Source organism: Syngnathus acus, chromosome 10, assembly GCF_901709675.1.
Source record: "Syngnathus acus chromosome 10, fSynAcu1.2, whole genome shotgun sequence".
In the NCBI taxonomy this organism is placed as follows: Eukaryota; Metazoa; Chordata; class Actinopteri; order Syngnathiformes; family Syngnathidae; genus Syngnathus; species Syngnathus acus.
Window position 1 is genome coordinate 24,518,611 of NC_051095.1, and position 26,054 is coordinate 24,544,664.

The following is a 26,054-nucleotide window of genomic DNA, read 5'->3' on the forward strand; positions in this document are numbered from 1 at the left end:
TAGCATGACGTGAAGAAAGCTTTAAGCCATCTAGATGTTGTTGGGCCCTGGTGGATGACGAACTCCGGGTGAATGTTACGTTCACGCTGGGAATGTACGCTGGGAGCGAACGTTGGTCGGCAGGCTTCTCTTTACTCGGTGAAGAGTTTACTGGTGATGATGTTCCAGTATACCATCAGTTGATGGAACCACATGTTGAAAATGTGTGACCTGATCTTATATAGTAATTGATGTCAAGTGTCAAATGTAAGTCAAATGTCAAGTGGTAATCATGGTGAAAACGATGAAGGAAATATTTATATAAAGAGAGAAAACACTTATCCTTAACAGAACAAGGGTTAAATAATATTAGTGAACAAAAAAAATGGTCACCTGTGCTGTGTCAGTCTATTTGTGTGCAGCTAAATGGGGACAAAGTCATTTGACTATAAATCCACGGCTTCATCCATTTACTAAGTGCACGCTCGCAAAACAAGGTTAATGTTTTGCGGCTGTGCCTGACATAATGAGCCTCATTGCTTGGATGATGCTGATCTTCAGTAAGGGCAGCCCGCTTGTCATGATTCTGCTTTGTACATTGCCACCCCAATGCAAAGCAAACTTCACAGTGAAGAAGTCTAACATTTACCCAGGAATATACATTTTATTGTGACAAATGTATTAGTCACATAGAAAATTTTAGTCCATCATTTCTCATTGTAATTTTCATCTGTCTGTGTCTATGTAAAAATTGTCGAAATAGGGCATGATCATCAAATGGATGGATGGTTGGATGTTTTCAGTGAACTGGATCCAAGGTGAAACAAACTTAAATTGGTAATGAAAAAAAAAACAGTCACACATAATTATGACAGTGTAACTCCAAGTCAGTCGACCTTCTTGGATATAAACCTGTCTCCTAAAACTGGGGACACACATACTGCTAATCGGGCCTTTTTGAGCCCCATTTACGCCTCTCTTATACAGCAAAGATCCTACTGAAATGAACTTTATCAAGCATCTCAAGTTGGTTCATGCTGCTCGCCTATTAACTGGAGCTTGCAGGTGGGAGCATAAAACTCAGGCATCTCTTCACTGGCACATTGAACATTTTAGAGTTAATTTTAAGATTTTCACCAGTAATTGTTTTAAATACTCAAATGGTCTCGACCCACTTTCCCACTCTGAGGTCCCTCACCATTATGTACCTGCCTGTTGCCTCAGGTAAGTGGACCACATGGTACTGGTAGGACTGAGGACAAAATGGAAGTTCAGGAAGGGATTAAGCTTTTTCAGTTACCTGTCCTTGCCTTTGGAAAGACCTCTTGTTAAACGTTAGACAAGCTGCCCAATGTCCATTTTTAAAACTCATCTCAAAACACATTTTGATTCAATTGCATTTGAGATAGCGTTAGACTCAGCATTGTTTGTGTTTTACGGTGTTTACAGGTTGTATGTTATAAATTTAATGTTTGAACTCTTTGGTTTTTGTTATCTGTTTTTTACTCAATGTACAGTTTATGGTAATAGGGTGGTGGACCTCTGGACCAGGCCTCTCACCCTGCAGGCATGCAATTTGGGGTGGGGTGTATATGTTTTCCTCTGTGACATCATGTGGTCTTTATTGCTTTGATGACTTGTATCTTGTCTCACTTGTTGTCATGGAATAAAGATGTGTTCTGTGTTCAGAGCAGGGCTACAATACTGGATTTTTCATGATAGATGATTTTTCTTTCCTTTTGTTTTTAAATGATATTTTGTCAGTTTTCATTAGTTTTAGTTTTTTTCCCAAAATGCTTTGTGTTTGTGTTGTTTGGTGTTTACAGTGAACCCTCGTTTTTCGAGGGGTTTACGTTCCAAAAAGAACCCGTGATAGGCGAAATCCGCAAAGTAGAGAAAATATATTGTTACAATATCCATAAGACTTTTATGAACCTTAATTGTAATTTTAAACACTGTATTGCACTTTTAAATGTTTTTTTTGAATTTTAAACACTTTTATAAACATTTTAAAGTCAAACTGATTTTCATACACATTCTTTTATTTAATAAGAAAATAAAGAAAATAATTAAGAGTAAATTCATATATTGTTACAATATCCGCACGAGACTTTTATCAACCTTTATTGTAGTTTTATATACTTCATTGTTTTTTTTAAACATTATTGAATTTTTAAACCCTTTTGTAAAATTGTTAGTTTAACTGACTTTCAGAAACATTATTTATTTAAATAATAAAATAAATAAGAGTTACAATACGGGACTTTTATGAACCATTTATAAAATGTGAACGTGTCTGACTCCTCTCTGCTTTTGCGTGCTGGCCGGCTGACGTGCCCCCGCGGCCCAGTGCGAGGGCATCTTCATAAGACTTTTATAATTGTATTTTATACACTCTATTGTACTTTTAAATATGTTATTGTATTTTAAACACTTGTTTTAAACATTTGAAAGTGTAAACGTGTCACGGCTTCGCTCTGTGCTGGCCGGCTGATGCGCCCCGCGGCACAGCGCGAGGGCATCCGCACAAGACTTTTATCATTTATTTTTAAACACTTTATTGAACTTTTAAACACTTTCTTGTATCTTTAAATGCTTTTTTAATAGCTTTAAAAAGCTTGCTATGCCCTTCTGCTTCGATGACGCACGATGCGAGCTCTGCTCTCCTGCTCCGCAGACATTCCAGCCCTCCTTGTCTACTTTAAACTGTGTGTTAGCCCGTGTTGCATTTGGTTGTCCTGCCTCGTTCGTGACAAAATAAGTGCAAGTCAGAGATGCTGCCGATTCTGCTGACGCGAACGAAGTGGAAGATTGGATACGTATCGCTACTGCGGGAGGCTGAGATAAAGCGTGGATAGAACTGAGTAGTTTTAACCGAATCAGCGTCAAGGATAGCCATCAACATGTTCCCATTGTCTCCTCTACCAGGTGAAATCGTGTGCTGTAAAGTCATATGGGCAGACAAAGCCCCGCGCTCCAAGTGACGCTGCAAAAAGCCGCGATGCATCAAATATATCCTCACTATTTGTTTTCATAAAAAAAATTAGATAGATGAGCCGCAAAGTATCGAGGAATTACTGTATTAATTTTAGTATTTTTATTAAAATTTTATTCATTCTTTTGCATGTGTGAAGTTTTTTTTTTTTTCTAAAAAGCCATCAGTCTGTATATTTGAACAACAAAAATTACATTTTAAAAACAACCACCCACAAATCAAACACTTTGAAGTACAATAAGTGCCTTGTACAATATTGCTGCTCAAGTAAGATGCCTCATAACCATATGTCTTAAATAAAGCTACAATGGTCTTACTTTCCTTTTTTTTTCTTTACAAAGTTGCCGTTTTCTAAAGATTCGTGGCTTGAATTATCACTGAGAAGTATTACTTGTTTTTGTGACTCTGTTGGTCACAGTCAAATTGGATGGATAGCTGATGGACAAACGAACAGCCAAAAATAGATAGGTAGGTCATTCAAGGAGGGGAAGCTATCATTTTTCTAGCCGACATCACGAATGTGTTTATTTGTTGTATGTAAATTATATCCTCCTCCATTTCTGTCAAGAAATGATCAAGTTTATCAGCCATGTGCATCTTAGTTCAGTTGGTTTTGGTATAGTTTATTTGGGCATGCTATATTCCAGACAATACATTTACATACAATATTTAATTTATTACATAGTAAAAAGACCACAAAATGCATTGGGTCACGCAGAAGCTTATCAAATTGACAATAAAGTTGACTTTGACTTTGAATCCTACTCCTGCATTACAGCAGGGGTATTCAAATATTTTCCATCAAGCGCTTCAATTTAACTTGAAATCGTAAACGTAATATTTTTGTTTTTCATCTCAATCTTACAAGCATAACAAATTACTAAGACCTCTCCAGCAAGTTTTTAAAAGTGGTGTATATGGGCAGCACTTTTTAAAGTCATTATCCAGCTTGCTATCAAGTGGAGATACAGTTACTGTGTGACTGGCTGAGTGTGAGTGGTCGTGACGGCGGGGTTTCACGTGCTGCTGCTTCTTGAGGAAAGAAACTGCAAAGTGACAAAAAAATAGTCGGCAAACACATAACTTGCCGTTTTTAAGAAAGTCGCTCCAGATCGGTAAAGTTTAGAACAATGAAATAAAAAACTTGAAAATGCTGCAATGAATGGAGTTTATGCAAGAGATCGATAATTCAATTATTTCACTGTTAATCAAAGAGGAATTTTGCTCTGACAGATCATCCTATCATCATGGTGAAGTTGAGCGTCCAGGCTAGCCCACTGCCCCTTAGACCCCCAGCAGAGCGTCCAGTGGGCGGGACGAGGCTCAGCATTTATCCAATGACCATTCAGTTTCAGCCATTGCGAGAGAACAATAACAAAATAATATCCATTATCTAAACCAGTGTTTCCCAACCATTTGTCATTCACGGCACAACTTTTCATTGGAAAAAATCTCAAGGCGCACCACCAGCAAAAATCTGTGTTACAAAAGTGTTATGCACATCTTAAAATTAGTTATCTTACGACGAAAGACGTCGTGACATTGCTATACAATTAGTCATTTCCTATACAGGAGGGGGGGCCGGACGGACGGATAATTGAATAAAAAACAAATATATTTTTTAATTGTATTTCTTTTTTTCTAACAAAAGTAAAAGTTTTAGACAGTGTAAGGAATAAACTATTGTGATTAAAATCCCTCGAAAAATTAATAGGACTGTGTTTACTGTTTTACACTAGCTCTATAAATATTGCGACAATAAGAACAAAGTCATGTTTAAAGACGCCCTGCTATTCTGGCATCAGCTGAGTGGTTATCACAGTGAAGGTGTCACGACTTGACTGTACTTTATGTTGGTGAAAAATGCACAATTAAAGTTCTCCAGTTGAACTGCATGCAGGGATTTCCGTCATTTCGCAAACGCACACAGCAGCACACACATAAACTGAATATGTGCCGATGCAGCACAATCAGACCGACACAACATGAAATCTCAAGATTCTCCGAGTCGCCACGCACATGCGATTAGGAAGTAGCTGACCAGGCCTTGCGCTAACTAACCAGTGTGCTGATGCAGCACAATCAGACCGACACAACATGAAATCTCAAGATTCTCCGAGTCGCCACGCACATGCGATTAAGAAGTAGCTGACCAGGCCTTGCGCTAACTAACCAGTGGTTTAGCGATCCTCTTTACAATGCGCACCGCAATTAATTTTGGAGAATTTCCCACGGCACAGCTGAACATCTCTCACGGGCACACCAGTGTGCCGCGGCACAGTGGTTGGGAAACACTGATCTAAACCACTTATCCTCACAAGGATTGCAGGCGTGCTGGAGCATATCCCAGCTGATTTCAGGCAGTAGGCGGGGAACACCCTGAACTGGTAGCCAACCACAAACAACCTTTCGCACTCACACCTATGGGCAATTAGGAGTTGTCAATCGACCTACCATGTATGTTTTTTGGAATATAGGAGGAAACCGGGCGGCTCGGTGTAATACTGGCACATCCGCCTCGCAGTTTGGAGGGTGTGGGTTCGTTTCCACCTCCGACCCTCCCTGTGTTGAGTTTGCATGTTCTCCCCGTGCCTGTGTAGGTTTTCTCCAAGCACTCCGGTTTCCTCCCAGATCCCAAAAACATGCATGGTAGGCTGATTGAGCACATAAAATTGCCTGTAGGTGTGAGTGCGGATGGTTGTTCGTCTCTGTGTGCCCTGCGATTGGCTGGCAAACAGTTCAGGGTGTCCCCCGCCTACTGCCAGATGACTACTGGGATAGGCTCCAGCACGCCAGGGACCCACGTGAGGACAAGTGGTACAGAAGCTGGATGGATGGATGGATGGATGGATGGATGGATGGATGGATGGATGGATGGATGGATGGACGGATGGGAGGAAACCAGAGTGGGAGGAAACCCTCACAAGCACAGGGAGAACAGGCAAACTCCATGCAGGGAGGCCAGAGCTGGAATCAAACCCTGCACCTCTGAACTGTGATGCGACGTGCTAACCAGTGGTTCACCGTGGTGCCACAATTAAAAATGTTAAACCTAATGACGATATCAAATTCTGAGGTGTGGTCAACATTGAATTTGGTTGAGCTGTGGACTCTACTTTTGTGACGTGAGACCAAACTGGCATAGTTGCTGTACACAAAATGAATGAATGAATGGGTGAATGAATGAATGAACGAACTGGTGAATGAATGAATGAACGAATGAATGAATGAGTATTTTTCGCACCATAAAACGCACTGGATTATAAGGCACACCCTCATTGAATTTTTTATTTTAGAAATTATTTCATATACTATAGGGCGCACCGGATTAAAAGACATAAAATAGAAGCTATACTGCAACAAACTGAGGTTGACTAGGGTTTTGGTATACATCCACTAGCCAATAACCAATGAGCCCTCAGTAAACAATCGCGTTTCTCAAACTATCTCCAATAAAAGTGATCAGAACCGACTAAAGTTCGATCTAACACATTGGTACTTATTACTTATGTTTCCCTTCCGTATCCATTTACACGAAAACATTAACGGAGCAGCCTATTTTGAAATGAGCAGCTCTCATTTAGCATTAGCCACCCGCAAACTCCCATGAGCCTCAGCTCGCAGACTTCCTTGAGCCTCAGCAAAGTGCCATGGCGGCCCCCTGTAAACAATCACGTTTCTCACACTCTCTCCCATAAAAGTGATCTGAACCGACTAAAGACTGATTTAACACATTGGTGCTGCTTATTCATGATTCCGTTGGATATTGATCTATAAACGTACTCGAAAACATTAACAGAACAGCCTATTTTGAAATGAGTACAACAGCTATTCAAAATACGCCCTTGACCACGGTTGCTGTAATGCTGGAAAGCGATGCGACCTTGTAATTTACTAGTCACACTAAAACGTACTGAAATATTTTGGTAGAGCGCTGTGTACAACCACTATGGATCAACAAATTCATCAATTGGTCCATATATAAGGCGCTCTGCATTATAAGGCGCTCTGTGTTTTTTTGAGTAAATTTTAAGTTTTCAAGTGCGCCTAATAGTGCGGAAAATACGGTAGTCAATAGATTATCTCAATAGTTAGCCTATGTTGTACTAAACTAACTCCAAAGTCCGGCCCGCGGGCCAAATCCCGCCCCCGGTCAGATTTCATACGGCCCGCAGCTTCGGTCTTATAATGTATTATTTATGGCCCGCCTGCACTGTCAAACTGAATAAAAAAAATCATGAAACTTGAAACTGTAATTCCTCCTATTAACAAAAGGTGGAAACACCACCCTTCTCCGCTTATTTCTGCCATGGCGACTGCAAAGAAAACGAGGAAAGTTGACATTGATGGCCGTCACTTTCAAGAGAAATGGGAATTACAATACTTCTTCAATGAAAATCAAGGCAATTGTGTTTGTCTAATATGTAAAGAGACGGTTGCCTTGTTTAAGGATTTCAACCTAAAGACACACTATCAGACTAAACATGCAAACACATACAACAAGCTAACAGGGAGTGACAGCTCAGTGGCCTAGTGGTAGAGTGTCCGCCCTGAGACTGGAAGGCTGTGGGTTCAAACCCCGGCCGGGTCATACCAAAGACTATAAAAATAGGACCCATTGCCTCCCTGCTTGGCACTCAGCATTAAGGGTTGGAATTGGGGGGTTAGATCACCAACTGATTCCCGAGCGCGGCACCGCTGCTGCTCACTGCTCCCCTCTCCCCCAGGGGATGGATTAAAATCACATGGGGATGGGTTAAATGCAGAGGACAAATTTCACCACACCCAGGTGTGTGTGTGACGATCATTGGGACTTTAACTTTAACTTTAACTGATAAAGTGAAGCAGCTCCAAGCTGAACTGGCATCACAACAGCGATTCTTCACGCGGGGCTGTGAGTCAAAATTAAATCAAAAGTAAATATTACTTAATATTAAATATTACAAAGTGGCCATGTTAATACTGTTGATGATATGAACCTGTAGACGTGACACAAACTATTACTTTCTGAGAGATATTGTAAATGACAAGAGCAAAATTCACTTGTTTTAAGTTTTAATAATAACAGACATTTGCATTACTTATAACTCCTGTTTTAAATGTAATAATAATTGTGGATCAAATTCACCAGCTGTTGTGCAGTATGTGCCAAAGAGACGCACTTGGCAAGATAAAACTTGAAAAATGCTGTTGCAGGCGGTAGCAACGAATATTTTCAAATCTCTGTTACATTACTTTTAAAAATTCACGATATTCATTTCTCTCATGGTAATGACTTCTCACAATGATCAGAAAACTTAGGGAAGATAAATATCAATAATCAAAAGAATATGTATATTTTTATATATGTACTTAGTTACCTCCCATCTCTGATTGTGTGTTTTCATTGCCCACCAGAAAAACGTCCACACATTTGCTGATGTCTCAGAGGACTATATAATTCTCTTTAGACAAATCTTCCGGAAGCTTCACAATGTATTGACTGCTGTCACATACCTAAATTTAAATTTTCATTCACCATTAACTGACTACAAATAGATTTAGATTTGTGTAGTTGTACCAGTGAGGGTGAGAAGAGCAGGTAATTGTGTGGCAGATAAGCACAAACAAAAATGGATGGAAAATCTGTGCTCACAAAAGCAAGTACCGTCATTTTCGGACTATAAGTCGCTCCGGAGTATAAGTCGCACCAGCCATAAAATGCCCAAAAATGTGAAAAAAAAACATATATAAGTCGCTCCGGAGTATAAGTCGCATTTTGGGGGGCAATTTATTCGACAAAATCCAACACCAAGAACAGACATGAACGAGCAACAACAGGCTAAACGATACGGTATGCTAACGTGACAAACACAAACGAGGAGCTGAGAACGGGCCTGACGTAACATTCAGTTATTTAAAAAAACTATTACATAATAACACGTTTATAAAACCATCTGTGTCACTCCAATTCATTAAATCCATCGATCGTCCTTTGTCAACAATGCCGTGTGCCGCGCCGCAGTTCAAATTATTCCACAGGCCCATACAACGATATATAAACTATATTTTAAATAACTATCACATAAACAACAATATTATCAAACCATTTGTGTCACTCCAAATCATTAAATCCATCTATCAAATTTCTCGTCCTTCATGTCATCCTGGTGACAGAGGACATGTCCAGAGGATATGGCGCTTTAAAGTGTTAATTACTTTATTTGATTTTTTCTCTCTATTTTTCATGTTTTGAATATATTCAAGATAAAGATATCAAAGCATGTGAAGTGATCAACTATACTAAAAATAACATGTGAAGTGGTCAACTATACTTGTAAGTAAGTGATGTGTTAATGATCAAGTAAAAATATGTGAAAAAAAACATATATAAGTCGCTCCTGAGTATGAGTCGCCCCCCCACCCAAACTATGAATAAAACCGTGACTTATAGTCCGAAAATTACGGTAAATATATTCCTTTTCATCATCATTTACGTTTTACCCAGATGGTCTTGGTTGTCCCAAAGAAAAAACTTTTATAGTTAAAAACTCTAATAGCAGTCCAGGAGGTGTCTTACAATAGAGAGACAATATTAATCACAACGTTCACCAGTTTAACTGAAGAACATGCCATGGGAGTTTTTCTCTCTCCATTTATTAGTGTAGTAAATCCTATGCGAGTGCTTGCACTGAATTGAAAAGGGGCTCCCTGCTAATTAATTTTACAGCAGTGATTACTGCAGTGCACGTCATTGTGTAAAGTGTTCTGTAATGGATTTATTCATTGCTATGTCTTCCAATTGCATATGATGTCAGGTGTCAGTGAAAAATGGTTTATGCCTAGTTTATTCTTTGTAAATTTATAGTACAGTCAAACCTCGGTTTTCGAACGTCTCGGTTCTCGAACAAATCGGAATTCAAACGAAAAATTCGAGATTTTTTTGCTTCGGTTGTTAAACAAAAATTCGGAGGTCGAACCTCGCGAGATGAGCCGAGAGGACCCGAGAAAACCCGACCGCGCGGCCCGGATGCCGACTGACTCCGTTGTTATTGTATTTTCGTTACTTTGAGGATTGTTGTTAGGGTAGTGTTCACTCTAACTTATTTTGCAAGAACCACACTGGAGACAAGTTAGTCGTTTCAGACACCTGCAGGCGGAGAGTTCACTCGTCGCTGTGCTTACAGCGATGGTCGAATGAAGTCTGAAGTCAGGCCTCATCAGGTGCATATTTATTGAGAAGAAACACAGTGGGGTTGAAAGTGGGGGTGTGAGAACCCAGGAAGGGGTGAAGACGCTCCCCTGCTGATCAAAGCATAGCAGGGGGCCTTTTACGACTTTGTGGAAACAAAGCAACTTTGATTGCTTCCTCTGCAGCTAGTCAATCAGGTGAAAATATCTTAGCACTTTGGTCTACTACTTTTGGTAAGACAGGACAAGCTAGGTAAATTATTACAGGTTACATTCCAACATAATCATACGATGAAGATATTCTGCAAACCCTAACATATCCCCCCTGTTTTATCATATGAGTATGTCAAACCCGATCAATCAAACATAAGAAAGAAAATACAATGACAGCAATAATTTCCAGTGAAGACGAGGTATTTCCCTCAATGCTCCAGTCCAAATTTTGTGTGCAACTGAAAAACCTGCGGCCAGATTAAATGCAGGAAAAGAGTTACACGGCCCCTCTGCCTTAGGCGACCAGAATGTTATCAATAAAAAAAAGAAAAAGAAAAACACAGAAACAGTACATCATTGTACCCATCACTTGCAAGGCATTTTCGATGGTCAAATCATCAAGTTTCTGTAAAATAATGCTGAGCTAAACAGCAGTCGTCCGGAACATTCGCACCCCAGACAGGGTCATGGGGATCAAAGGTTGTAATCGCCCTGCGGCGACGGCCAGAAGAGTTGTGTGCTGTCGTCAGCTGACGATGTTGTATCCTGTAGGTGTGGTCTGTCACCCACACTGGTGCACACACTCCTGTCCAGTTGGCGGGCAGCATCGGATAAACCTTGTGACCACAAAGCCACCAGCCATTCTGTATGAAGTATGTTCCGTTTGATGGTGCAGCCATGTTGGTCGGAGAGCCCTCACCACCTGAAATGGCTCTCTTATCCTGACACTCAGTGGCGATGTCCAAAGCTCCCATCCAGTTCCCTCCTGGAGAGCAGTCTCTGTCAATGCATTTGTGGGTCTCACTTCCTTGGACGTAACACGTATAGTTCACTCCAGGTGGCCGGTCTGTGAAGGCCACCTGCGGCAGTGTTCGTCCATTAACAGTCACATTGAGATTTGTCCAGAAAAGCTGATCACAGGTACCTTCCGCAAGTCCAGGGCGGGACGGGTCGGCATCACTGACTGTGACAGCACGGTGTTGATATCCAACTCCTCCCATGGATGCCATGCATTTCGCTTCAGTGACATTCATTGCTCTGGCCTCCAAGTGAACTTGTGTGGAGGACGGCGGGAGTTTGGAACACACATAGCAGCCCTCCTGTGTGTGCGATCTCACAGTGAATTTGACGTAGCGGTACCAAGTGTTGGTTTCGTATGGGTTTCTGGGGTCCCATGACCAGTCCTCAAAGTTCTCATTGTGTGACCATCGTTTTCCACGGTCAACATTGTCACTTGGTCTGTTCAGTTGAGTCCATAGACCATAGCACGCTCCAACCACAACGCAGCAGAGGATCCATCTGGCATATGGAGCCCCGTTGCTACTAGGATGGCAGAGACACCGGGACATCCCCTCGCCTAGCGGAGTGGGGATCGTTGTTTTCTTCACCAACATTGAGACGTCCCACCCTAAACGATAGGACTCCTTTGAAGTTAGCCTTCCCCACCACTCCGAATTAGGGGTCCAGCACTCTCTGCAACTTGCAGTGGCTGAGGTGAATCCAGCTGGGCCGTTCAGCTATCTTTACTGCGGTGGGGGTAGTCAGCAGGACTTGGAATGGTCCCTCCCACCGTGGGCTGGCCCAGCTCTTTCTTTTGATGACTTTGATGTAGACCCAGTCTCCTGGCTTGACGCTGTTGTCGACCTGTGAGGATGAAAGATCAGGCGGCAGTAAATTTGCATTTGACACCTCTGTCAGTCTGAGCGTTCTAATCATGCAGTCTGCCAAAGACTGTTCTTCATCTGTGGACCATTGTCACTGTAAATGGTTTGGGGGATGCCATGAGTCGGTATGATGGCTTTGCAAATGGCTTTTGCCACTGTTAAGGCATCCGCACGTTTAGACGGAACTATTTCCACCCATTTGGAAAATGCATCAATCATCACTAGGCAGTATTTGTGAGGTCCACTTTGTGTGAGCTCAATAAAATCCATGTGCATGATTTGAAATGGGTAAGACGGTTTTGGAAATGAGCCTCTCTTAGGTCTCATGTTTCCTTGTGGATTATGTTTCACACAAACGGGACATGCTTTACAAAAGTTTTTTAAGTAAACATCCAAACCAAAGGTAGTGAATTGTTGATGTATGATGGACCTCATCCCCCCTGTCGACACATGGCAAGGCCCATGCGTCGCAATTGCCGCTGCTTTAAAAAGTGACTTAGGCAAAACAGGTTTGTCATCGACGCGGAGGATATTATCTGTGTCCGCTATTGCTCCTTTTGTCGTCCACATTCGTCTTTCCACCATTGGAGCATTGCCCTGCATATCTGTCAGTATAGTCTTATCTATGAGATGCGTGTCCTCTGAATCTATTAAAAAAAATTCATGGCCATGTTTCCCTGCTGCCGCTTCTTTAGCAATTCTGTCCGCTAACCTGTGTCCATTCGAGGCTTCGTCTGTGCCTGTGGTGTGAGCAGCACATTTACACACAGCCAGTTTAGCAGGTAAATGAATGGCCTGCAACAAGTCCTTCAACAAGGAGGCATGGGTAACTGGCTTACCAGTTGATGTCGTCAACCCCCTGCGCTCCCATTGTTTTGCAAAATAGAACAGAGTAGAAAACGCATACTGACTGTCTGTGTATACAGTGACTTCCTTATCTTCCGCCAATTCACAAGCTCTTGTTAGTGCAATTAGCTCAGCAGCCTGCGCCGACCTGCTGTATGGAAGCTCCTCTGCTTCAGCGATCTGGTATGGCAATTTCACAATTGCATACCCACTTTGATTGTTCCCTTTATATATTTATTTCTTCCTTAGCATTTAACGTACTCAAAATCACTCTTTCTTCAAAGTCGCTCTACTAATTTTGGATAGAAGTGTCCAACAACGCCAACCATTCAACCTGTATTTTCCCTTCATTCAGGCAATCAGTCATCAATGCTCATTTGCATCTCACACGCAGTCTCCAAGAAGGAGACTTTCTATCACATCGGTCCCAATACATCCAAGCTCACCACACAACATTCACATACCGTTTCCATCTCAAGGTTCTTGATAGAACAATCCACCAATCCAAAAAAAACTCAACACGCAAAAAAAACTGCTGGCAAATCAATCAGAAGTCTTTCTTTGTTTTTAAATTTGAAGAACCCAATCTCTCAGAATCAGCTCGCATATAGAAGTTTGTATAATCTTATAACACAACCAGTCAATTATTTCTATTAAATGTGAATGTCTTAAATTCACAATTTTGATTCTTCCAATTCCTGAAAGCATGTTCTGTCGGTTCTTACTTAACATGCACTAGTGTGGATCAGTTTCTGCTCGCAAACAGATTTCTCTCTTTTCCTCTCATTTTTATCTTTCAAAAGCGTTTCTGTTCTGCGGTGCAAATTGGATAGACCACAGTCTAGCAAATTTCTGTACACTAAAAGTTTAGCCAATTTTCATAATTTTAACACGCATGCACAGCTCTCGCGCGCGTAAGGTAGATCCCAGCACCAATGATTCGTCACAGGCTGGCCATTTCCTGCGGTCGATCATGAGCTGGTCCCTCCCACGCACACGAGGACAGCACATTCTAAGTTTTATTTATCTTCTAGAAGCCAGTTGCATTCATTTACCACTTGATTTGCAAATTTTAACTTTAGTGTACATACACAATTTGATCTCTGGTCATTTGTCATACAACAGCGTTGTCATACTCCTTGCATGGACAGGAGCTCTAACAATCTAAAAAACGTTCTAATAATCTGACAATGACATGTCTTGCTTTCATATGGACATCTGTTATTTCTTCCTCTGTATGAGAAAAGAGATCACAGGGGAGGAATCTAGTCACGCTGACAATTTGGCTTTTCCTCTGCCCCTTCCTCCACCCTTTGATTGGTATTGTTTTGCAAAACGACACGCTCTTGCCAAGTGTCCTCGTCTCCCACAGTTCCAACAGTTGTCAGAATCTGATGGGGGTTTTGAATTATATTGCGGCCTGCGACCTTGTTGGCCTCTACCTCTTCCTCTGGCCTGCTGGGACCCATGAAAGAAGACTGTTGTATCTTCATCTAGGTCAACATCATCATCATCATCGCCTAGATGAAATACATCAGAACTTTTGGCCCATTGCGTAGTTGTTGTCACACTTGCAATATCTACTTCCACCAAATGTTTCCTCACCCAGTTGCCGAAGTCGGGGGGGGAAACAGTGATGAGCGCGTTTTTAAGACGTTGCTGATAAGCACTCTCAGCCGCATCATCGAATGGGGTGCCACTGTGCACCCAGAATTCTTTTTCAAATCTTAATTGAATGGCGGTCTCATCACTTTTTATCTTTCCAGGTTTTGTCTCCTGAATTTGTTCTCTTTTCTCTTGTGAAGCTTTCAACCACATTCTAGCACAATTCAACTCTCTCTCTTTTCTTTTCTTTTTCAGTCCCTTTGTCGTTCTATCTACACTCTCCTCCAAAACATCAACCACCATCTTCCACACTTCAACTTTCAACGTCCCTTCTACTCCATACTTTTTCTTCCACTTTGGCATGTATTGCATACAATTAAGAAATTTACATGCCATGTACTTCTCATCTCCTTCAAGAGCTAGGGATTTACCGGTTTTGTTTCCCATCTTAATTAGGTATTTTAGGTTTATACAATTTTTTTTATTTTTATTTTCTTTGAGGATCCTCAATGCAGGTTTAAATTGACCTTCCACCAAATTCTCTTTGCGGTCAATTTATCCTACCAGTCGCACTCTCAACCACACAAACACCAGCGCTTTTTATTTTTAGGCCTATCCAGGATGGGTGTAAAACCCTCCAACACAGCTTGGAGGAACGGACAGAAAAAAGAATCTACGCCCTTCTTCAATTAGGAATAAGAAACTCTGTTCTTTCTTAGCCCGTTCCTTCCACTGGGACTTGAACCCAAGCTGTTCTTTGGCCGGAGAAACGTACAAAGAAATATCTACACCCTTCTTTGATTAACAAAAAAGAAGCTCCGTGTTTCTTAGCACGTTCCTTCCACTGGGACTCTAACCCAAGCCAGATCCCTCAGCTTGGAAGAACAGACAAAGAAGAATCTACGCACTTCTTCGATGAACGAAAAAGAAGCTCTGCTTTTCTTAGTCTGTTACTTCCCCTGGGACTCGAACCCAAGCTATATTCCGTGCACCTCTACCTTTTACGCGTTTCACAACAACACAATCACACAACTTTAGGGCGTTAACTTACTTGTCCCCTGGTTCGTTGCACTGCCGGGTCCCGTCAATCCACCTCTGTCAGACGAAGGCAGACCTAAGACGCTGGCCCAGCGAAGAATTTCCTTCCCAGGTCTTTCTTTACCAGGTCCTCCTAATGGACGCTGGCCCGTCGACGGTGTACAGCGCGTCGTCCTCCGTCAGCCAGATGGCGGGTATGAGGGTCCCGGGTTTCGGCACCAAAATGTTAGGGTAGTGTTCACTCTAACTTATTTTGCAAGAACCACACTGGAGACAAGTTAGTCGTTTCAGACACCTGCAGGCGGAGAGTTCACTCGTCGCTGTGCTTACAGCGATGGTCGAATGAAGTCTGAAGTCAGGCCTCATCAGGTGCATATTTATTGAGAAGAAACACAGTGGGGTTGAAAGTGGGGGTGTGAGAACCCAGGAAGGGGTGAAGACGCTCCCCTGCTGATCAAAGCATAGCAGGGGGCCTTTTACGACTTTGTGGAAACAAAGCAACTTTGATTGCTTCCTCTGCAGCTAGTCAATCAGGTGAAAATATCTTAGCACTTTGGTCTACTACTTTTGGTAAGACAGGACAAGCTAGGTAAATTATTACAGGTTACATTCCAACATAATCATACGATGAAGATATTCTGCAAACCCTAACAATTGTATTGACCCCCAATCATGCCTCCAATGAAAGCAAGTGGGAGCAGTGCATCCTAAAACACAAAGACGCTCTTAAAGCAATGCGACAGTGAGCGCCCGGTGTGCTGCGGTTGCGGGATCGGATCAAATTAAGCTCCCTGCGCACTGAGGTCCACTTAAATTTTGGAAAGTACATCAGGACTTTAAAAATATTTTCTAAATTTCAGCGACAGCTCTGTCACAATAATGCGACCAGCGCAGTGCATTTGTGCGGTCGGCCGCGCGCTACGGTTGCGCGGTCGGCGGTGCGCTGCAGTTGCGCGATCGGACAAAAATGCGCAAATGAAAACATGCTTAAAAAAAGCGTTGTTTTTTTTTTGTCTTGGAACGGATTCATTTTTTTTCCCATTATTTGTAATGGGAAAAAAAGATTCGGAATTCGAATGATTCACTCCTCGAACCGCCTTCTGGAACGGATTGTGGTCGAAAACCGAGGTTCGACTGTATATCACAGTTTCTAACAACTTCTGAAAAACAAATACTCACTAATTCAACAAACAACAAAGAATCACAGTCCAAATTACAATTTTCTGGATCACCATGGTTTGACTTACTAAAGTATCATTGCTTCATATTGTAAATGAGGGTGCCTTCATCACCTTGTAATACACATAGATTTTTTTTTTCAGTTTAAAATCATTTTACTCCTCAATCTAAACTCTTATGTCTTTCCCTATTTAAGACAAGTTACAATCATAAGTCCAAACATGATTGCGAGTGTAGTTGCATTCATGAGACCAATCACACTGTGCTGGCCATAGCACAGGATGCATAAACTCATGGGCATATTTTCAATGTGATTATTCACGCAATGGGCTTTCCGGAATAATATCATAACAACTAAAAAAATAGCCTTAATGTCACGCCAATCATGAGGTTGCTCATGTGCAAGCACCTGCACAGGCATGCAATTGTCAGGAATGTTTCACAAATGCAGTGTTGTATTAAAGATTTGATGGCACAGCATCATGGAAAGATTTACCTTGTTGTAGGTCTTGTATGACACTGACACATGGGAATGTAATTCAGTTTGCAGCTGTATTCATTTTTGTTTATGGCTTGACATTAACTTTTTTTGTTCACCAGCCACTGTCTAGTAATTTCTCAGAGTAGTGGAGTAGAGGCAGCAAGTCTCAGTGTAGAGTGGTTACCTCCCAACCTAGAGATTATAGGCTCAATTCCTGACCATTGTAACCATGTCGAAGTAACCTTGAGCAAGATATTACACCCAGTTGCTCCTGATGCTCATCAGTGAATGTGAAGTCAGTCTGAAGCGTTTGAGGGCCTTAACAGGTGAAAAAGTGCTATTCAAGTGAAATCCCATTGGTATGCAATACTGTTTTTGGTATTCATCCGACACCAAGTGAATATAGGGCCAGTATCACTGATACCGGTACTTTACAATAATAAAGATACATGCATCGAATCGCCAATTAGCATTTTTGTGACGTTCGCCTTTTTATTATTAAACTGGTAAAAGCTAGGGCATAATTCGAACAATGATTGTTGGCTAGTGTAAAATCCTACGTTCTCCCCAGTTTATTAATGTCTGCATTTTTTTCCAAAGTCATGAATGGAAAATATTTTTTTTCAGGTGTTGTTCAGAGATTATTGTATTTTCCGCACCTTAAGGCGTTTTGAGTTAATAGACGCAGACTCAATTGCCGGGCCTATTCTGTCCTAAGGGCACACAGGATAACCAAATGCGGCACGAGGCAGACTTTATTGAATTAAGAGAAAGGTGAAATGGAGAGCCAGGGTTCTGGCTTGACTGGGGTGGTGGAGTGCCTGGCTCGTGGCTGATGGGCGGAAGCGGCAGCACAGCAACTGGTCAACGTCTGCCAAGTGACTGACGGGCGGATGGCAGGAACCAACCTGATGAGACAAGCAACAGAGCGAGTGCGCAGCACAGCAGGGAGTAGCGCATAATCGTGGTCTGGGGCAGGCAGATGGTCAGGGCAGGCGGCAAATAGAGCGTGGTCAAGAACGGGCGAATGGTCAGGGCAGGTGGCGAACAGGGCTAGACGGGTCAGTACGCGGACAGAGTTGGCAATGGGAGCTAGACGGGAAAAACGCAGTGACCTAATGACAGGCATCACAGACAGACTGACAATGATTACTGAGTCCTCAGGGTTTAAATAGCATCTACTAATGAGTAGAGACAGGTGCAGGTGATTACCGTAATTTTCGGACTATAAGTCGCTCCGGAGTATAAGTCGCACCAGCCATAAAATGCCCAAAAATGTGAAAAAAAACATATATAAGTCGCTCCGGAGTATAAGTCGCATTTTGGGGGGCAATTTATTCGACAAAATCCAACACCAAGAACAGACATGAACGCGCAACAACAGGCTAAACGATACGGTATGCTAACGTGACAAACACAAACGAGGAGCTGAGAACGGGCCTGACGTAACATTCAGTTATTTAAAAAAAACTATTACATAAATAACACGTTTATAAAACCATCTGTGTCACTCCAATTCATTAAATCCATCGATCGTCCTTTGTCAACAATGCCGTGTGCCGCGCCGCAGTTCAAATTATTCCACAGGCCCATACAACGATATATAAACTATATTTTAAATAACTATCATATAAACAACAATATTATCAAACCATTTGTGTCACTCCAAATCATTAAATCCATCCATCAAATTTCTCGTCCTTTATGTCATCCTGGTGACAGAGGACATGTCCAGAGGATATGGGGCTTTAAAGTGTTAATTACTTTATTTGATTTTTTCTCTCTATTTTTCATGTTTTGAATATGTTCAAGATAAAGATATCAAAGCATGTGAAGTGATCAACTATACTAAAAATAACATGTGAAGTGGTCAACTATACTTGTAAATGATGTGTTAATGATCAAGTAAAAATGTGTGAAAAAAAACATTTATAAGTCGCTCCTGAGTATAAGTCGCCCCCCCACCCAAACTATGAAAAAAAACACGACTTATAGTCCGAAAATTACGGTACTTGATTGCGTGGGCGTGGCTGTGAACACGACGTCAATGAAAGCGGACGGCTAGGTGGCAGGTGACGCAGGCACGTGACAAGGGTGCACCGGATTATAGGGCGCATGCATACCTTAACTTACAGTAAAAACAAAAAACTAAACAGTGAGTTTGGTTGTACTTTATTCTCAACCATTTATACTTAACCATGGACTGTACTGTACTGTACACACAATACTGTTAACTGAAATTCATGAGCATATCCATCAAAGTCCTCATCTTCTGTCTGCGAATTAAACAGTTGGGAAAGTTAAACATGCCAAGTTACCTCTTGTCATTGTCGTAGTCGGACTCGTCACGTTGCAGTTGAAGTGTGCCTCGTACGCATGTCTCTTTGTCTATGTCATTTTAGAAGGCCTTATAGCTGTTTGCTTTGCACAAACCAATATTATTTATTCATCAATCGCGGCGGAGGTTCGTACGCTACATATTACGTACAGTTTTCCGATTGGTTTACCGGCGTACATATTTTACGCAAAACGTAATGATTGGTTTATCGGGTCTACATATTATGTACATGTATTATTATGTATAGTACATATTACGTATATTGTTACGTCCCTGTGGAGGTAGCCACACAACATTTACAGATTTTGGAATTCGGTCCACACAAAAGGCGCAATTTCTTAAAAGGCACACACACCTACGGTTTTTGAGAAAAAGGCTTTTATGTGTGCCTTATGGTACGGAAAATACGGTACTAGAAAAAACATTTGTAAAACTTAGCCCTTTGACTTTTGTTAATTTTATTTTTGCTTAAAAAGATCAAGTTGTTCAAAGTGATCTGTTCACAACAAATATAAAACTTTTTGGATAGAAAACCATTTTTCTCCCCCTATGCTATGTGTTAAAGAAATCCAGTACAAAAAAAAAAAACACTTCTGCCTATTATTCTCTTTTGGGGGGGAAAAGTGTACACAATTAAACTATCCCCAAGGTTGTTGTCAAAAAAGGAGTTAATACAGGAGTGAAACTGAAACTTTGGTATCGATCTTGGCTCGCTAGCAACAATTAGATCAGTTTACGGCATATATTTCCTGAAATGTTTTGTCAACTTCCAAGTATTACCCTCAGGGTTTTCAGTTTTTTGAATTGCTTTAAAATATTGACTTGCTGTAAAGGTATTTGTACCACTTGCTTTACCCAGGCACAACTTTAAATCGTACATATTCATTGTACACAATCATTTGCCATACACTTTGCTCTGATACTAATTGGTTCACCTCTATTGTATCTCCCTAGCTGCTAGGGCCTAGCACATAACTGGAAGCACTGTACTCAACAGTGTGTGCACATTCTCATCACTCTGCAAGCTGGAAATTTGCATGTTTCACTGTGGTTATAAATTATTTATACAGTATCTGGTACAAACTGTACAGTGGATTGGTGTATGTGAAAAGATGAAGCCGTTTCTCATTCTGGAATGAGAATGAAGAGACGAATTGCTTTGTAAATTTCTATTTAGTGTAGCAGCCAACAACCAATGTCATAATTCATCAGCAACCATGGTTCTTCCACTATTATTGCTGTAATGTCTTATTTTGCATATCTGATCAATGACATCATCATCAATTATGACTACACAACAACCATCGTTGTTGCATAAAAATGCCGCTCCAATCCAGCCAATCAAATCAATACTGTTGTTCATTCCAACAAGCCTTCTGACGAAAAATAATTGAATAAAACATTGCACTTCCTTTGTTTGTTTTGTACTCTTGAAGGTTATTGTTGTTGTTGCTCTCTTATTTTACATTTATTAAAGGTATCTGTGTCATTTCCTAAAAATCATATTACATCCTTATTAGCATTTTTTTTGTTAAAAAACAATCATGATCTTTCTGAATACTAACAGCTATGAAAAAAAATCTTCTGGGGAAAAAGAGATAGTCTTGCCTTATAATTTTCTGAACAGCTCATCTTATTTACAGCATATACAGTATAAACAGCTGACTGCTGACATGTCTAACCGCTAATTTTGGGAGACCCAACGCACAGTTATTGTACATTTTCAGTTCATTAAAGCATGCAGCACACATGTTTTAGTGACTTGACTCTGTAATGAGAAATAAATGCCATCAAATGTCAAGGATAATCCAAGAATGGCACAAGGTTTCAGCTTGGATTCCCTTTCATAAATGGTTGACCTGGTTGTGTGGAGGGAGAATAAGAGCCTTAGGGTTGGAATGTGTCACTCTTCAGTATATATAATATATGCAAATGACATTTCAAAAACAAATTTTAAGCAAGCATAGAATGTAGACTTTTTTTTATATCAAAAGGTGAGTGACGTGCGGTGAGGTTCATGACTGGGGAGGCACTGACGTGTCCCTCCCCCCCCAGTAAAATTGGCCCGACACCTAAGCGTGTCACAAAAAAGGTTGGGGAACGCTGCTCTAGAGTAGCTCATTCATTATTAAATTTGAAATATTTTAATTAAAATCCCATATCAAAAGTCTTCACGCATAAAAACACTCAATAAAGCTCATGGAATCAAAAACTTGTTTTCGATCGTGTGTACCACTCTGTTTGAAAAGACATGCTCCGAAGTCCCGTTGTCCGAATCAAACCTTTTAACTCCGGAGTTGCTCTTCCTTTACTGGTGACCTGCTTCGACCGAAAATCCATAGTTGAAAATCGTTTGGATATGTAATCGTCCATTGTAAAAAAAAAAAAACTCAATGTAAAACGAAATAAATTGACGACTGCTCCTCAGTTGTTCACTGTAAATTTGAACTGGAGATCACTTATTATACTTTTTTTCGTTGCCTCCGCAAAGTCTCTTTTCAAAGCCGTTTTGTTCATCTAAAGAAAAACGACGTTACAGACAGATGACGAAAAAACACTACATATTATATACATCGGCTTAACTACTGAAATTGGTCAATTTAGCCGCAGTGTTTGAACACTTAAACAGCGACATAGAGACAGACAGCAGTTCAGTCTAACTGCATAGCCTGTCAGGATAGGCAGCCGTGCGATTACGCAATCCTCAGAGGAGGCAAGGCAGGAAGTTGGCTCCTTCGAGCGAATCGTCTTGGGTTTTAAAATAACTATAAATAATCAGTGATTTTGGTTCAAAATGATACAAAACTACTCAAATTAAAAGGAAAATGACTTTATAATAAAAACAATTGAATTGTTTTTACCCCTTTTCATGATGGCAGGGGAGGCGTGGCCCCTGACCGCACGTCCCTGCAAAAGGTTGAACACATGAATACCAGTATATACGTAGTATGTCCAACTAATTTGACTGCTGTAGCAACAGCTAGTCAAATTTTCTGTTGGTAATGTTTATTGTGATGTTTTTGTCTGCAAAGTAAAGTATAATTTGAACACAACGCTTTGGCGAATAATTGACCTACCCCTACTGCTCGAGCATTTCTGCTGAGGGGCCTGCAATAAACGCAAAGTGGTAATGTACTGTATTAAGTACAGTCATGTATTTTTGTGCTGAGGGATTTTATTTAAAACAGCATGAGGAAATTAAGAGAAAGTATGACTAAAGTCAGGTAATGCAGTGGAAACTTTGTATAAATGGACTAAGAAAGAGTGAAGGAATGGGGTCGAAATACAAAAAGTCCTGCCTAGCTACAAAAACAGATATGCTCAAACCTCATTGAATAAAGTACATAAGCAGACAAGTATATTCACATATTAAATCAATAAAATAAACATTTTAAGCATATAATTATACCTGCACACCAAACCAATAAAGAAGACATAACTAGACATTTTTATATATGGTGATGACATAGGTTTTTATAACTTCATGATCTGATATGTATTTCTGTGCACTTTGAAATAACAAATGTTTGTTGATATATTGCCTGAATAGCATAACGACCCTTAAGGAACTGTTTAATGCATGCCTGATGTTATTCTAATTCACGGACACGGCCCAATGTGTCTAAGAATGTTTTGTACTTGATTATATCTTATGTTTTGATTAATGCTTGATGTGATGTCGTATTTTGCCTAATGCTAGACGCCAGCCTTGGATTACTATTGAATGTTCTGGACAGAAAGAAAATGTTTTGACTAATAATGAAAACTACGGTCGGAAGCATAATTAAACTCAGAATGTGACAAACAAACAAATGCATGGTAAGTGGTGAGTAAGAACTTTGCATAGTCAGGGAACATTAACGAATTGATGATGTCACACACAAAACTTCACATAAGTCCGTACAAAATGACAAAAGTGGAAGGACGATGAATGGACGAGGTGCGACAGAGTATGTGCAAGAATGGAGGAGAATGTTTACAGGAAGGTCACTTGGAGATAAAACCAGCAGGTGCCTGAGGGAGACAGCCAAGAATGATCGTCAAGGCTGAAAGACGGAAAGGAAAACAACAGCCCCCACACACATCGAATCGCCCATAATCAGCACCCAACCCCACGGAACCAGCTCTCACTGAACCAGCACCCACTCCCATGGCATCAAACTCTCCTGTGAATTTGCCACACCCCCTGACTCATCACCCATCAAACTGGGCCCACACTGGCATGTGCAACTGAATATAAGCTGACCAAAGAACCTTGAACGTTGCCTTTTCTGAATGGAGACTTTCTGCTCTTGAGCATGGTCGCACGAAAGGCCCAGCGCTGTATTGTACTTTCCTGAAAACAGAGCTTTCTTAACAAGAATTGTGATTGAACTCAACCAACCTGTGTAAGTCTAAATTCTGTCTTTTCCTTACATTGCAAATGAAAACGAACACGCAGGGAGTAAATTGGATAACAGGTGATTGGCTCTGGCTTTTGCCGTGAGGCGCGGACAGCGCGCTTCCCAAATTGTGGACCAAATCCAACAAGAGCAATAAATAATATGAATGTAATGTCACTTTGCAATTCTTGCAATTTTTCACCTCACAACGAGACAGCTTTGAAAAATCACTTTGTTAGGGTTGACAAATTATCTTGATCGTATGATTATGTTGGAATGTAGACTAGAATTATTAACTTTGTTAAAACCTTTCACCTTTCCTTGACTCTGGAATGTTTCCACATTCAGTTGTTGAAACTTTCCAAATGATGTGGAAACATTCTTGCTTAGTTAGTTATCTAAAATGCTCCAGTAGTTTCTGTTTCCACAACCTTGTAAATTAAAGAGCTAAGACCCTCTGCACTGATTAACCAGTTGCTGAGGTGACCACCAAACTTGTCCACTCTCACCCCCACCCTGTTTCTCTCAATAAATATGGCCTTGCAAGAGGTCTAAGTCAGACTGCTCTTCAACCTCTGCACCTACCACACAGAGTGCTGATGGCCTCTCCGCTTGCAAGCGTAAAATGGCCAAACTGTCTCACGTGTGGTTCTTGCAAAGAAGTTAGAGCAAGCAACACTCTAACACACTTAATATGCAAATAGGGTTGTACATATTTACTTCAGTGACAAATCACCAACCGCCACATAGACATAGTATAAAACACAATGAACACATGCACATAGACACTCAGTGAGGGGGCGGAATGCACATAGTATATTATTCTGGGCAATTTTTTCAAAAGCAGTTGTTTATTTATATATCCTTTTAATGATGAATCATTATAAGGTTCCACACTGCAAGCTTCCATAAAAGCTTAAGATAGGATTCTTCTACATTTGGAGGTAACAGTAGAGGTGAGACGCTGTCTGTGTTCAATGTTTGCAGGAAGTTTAACACCCACTTTCCCCTCCCTGCTGTGTTGAAAGCATCGCTGTCTAACAAGTATTCTATGGATTGTATACATTACTCTCGACCCCTATGTCGTCATATATGAGGCTGTAGGGTGTCATGTTGCAGTCAGAAGTCACTTTGTTACAGCAATATCCACCTAATGACTGTATTAAAAAAAAATCAGTCCTGCTAAGCAGGGCTGTGGACTCGGACTCGGGGACTCGGACTCGTCGGACTCGGTCATTTTTTGCCGGACTCGGACTCGGTGCTGATTTTGACCGAGTCCACCGAGTCCGACAATAAAAAAAATACGTTCAATTTTATTTTCATCATGCTGCTGAGAATGCGCGTAGGAATACTGTCCACAGCCCTGCTTGCTTGTTATGAAGACAAATTTAGTTGTTGCGTGCGCGCCCGCGCCTGCCTGCCTGCGTGCGTGCACGTACAAGACCCACAATGCTCCGCGCGCAGCCAAGATGGAAGAACCCGGGAGCAGCGAGAGAACAATGTTTTGCCTCTAGATTTGGGGGGGAAACGGAGCGTAAGTTACGATCAATGCGGCCACGTTGAGTTGCACTTCGGCTAATGTTTACATTATGTACCAATGTCAAGGACGATTATGTCACCCAGCTTATATCATTGATGTGTTTCGATAGTTGTGGGGTCGTCACTAATTATTTGTGTTTAGATAAATGTCTGAGCTATAATGGTGTAATTAATGATTAAAACTTGAAAGTATCTGTTTATTGTATTCGTTTATATGTTTAATAAAGACAAAGCCATCACAAAACTGTTGTAATCATTTAGATTTTGATCTAAATTAGCCTTGAATGAAGACTAAGCAGTCACATGAATTAACAGAAAAAATGGACAGCCGGACTCGGACTCGTGGTCAAGAGGCCGGACTCGGTGCAAAAATCCGACCGAGTCCACAGCCCTGCAAGTGGTTTGCATCTTTCCCCCCAAAAAAGTATTTGATAGTTATCTCTCGAGGTATGATGCGATTCAATAACAGCATATTAACTCATGGAGGTTTTTGATTTGATTCAGTGGTATTTTGTTTCAGTTCGGCTGGGTTCAGATGGTATGAGTCATAAAGTAGACATGGTATCATTTTTTAATATGAATTACCTCGTCAATACTGTAAACGTGGCATTTCCTTCAAAGACAT

At 41.0% G+C, this 26,054-nt stretch overlaps 1 long non-coding RNA gene across 1 annotated transcript; it reads right to left on the bottom strand.

Moving 5' to 3' along the window:
- Window positions 1-1,338: 1,338 nt before the first annotated feature.
- Window positions 1,339-21,855, bottom strand: LOC119128526. Its single transcript, XR_005099037.1, has 3 exons — window positions 21,742-21,855; window positions 18,670-18,672; window positions 1,339-1,351 (listed from the first exon to the last, which is right to left on the bottom strand). It is a non-coding gene; the product is annotated as an uncharacterized LOC119128526 (long non-coding RNA).
- Between the last annotated feature and the right edge of the window lie 4,199 nt (window positions 21,856-26,054).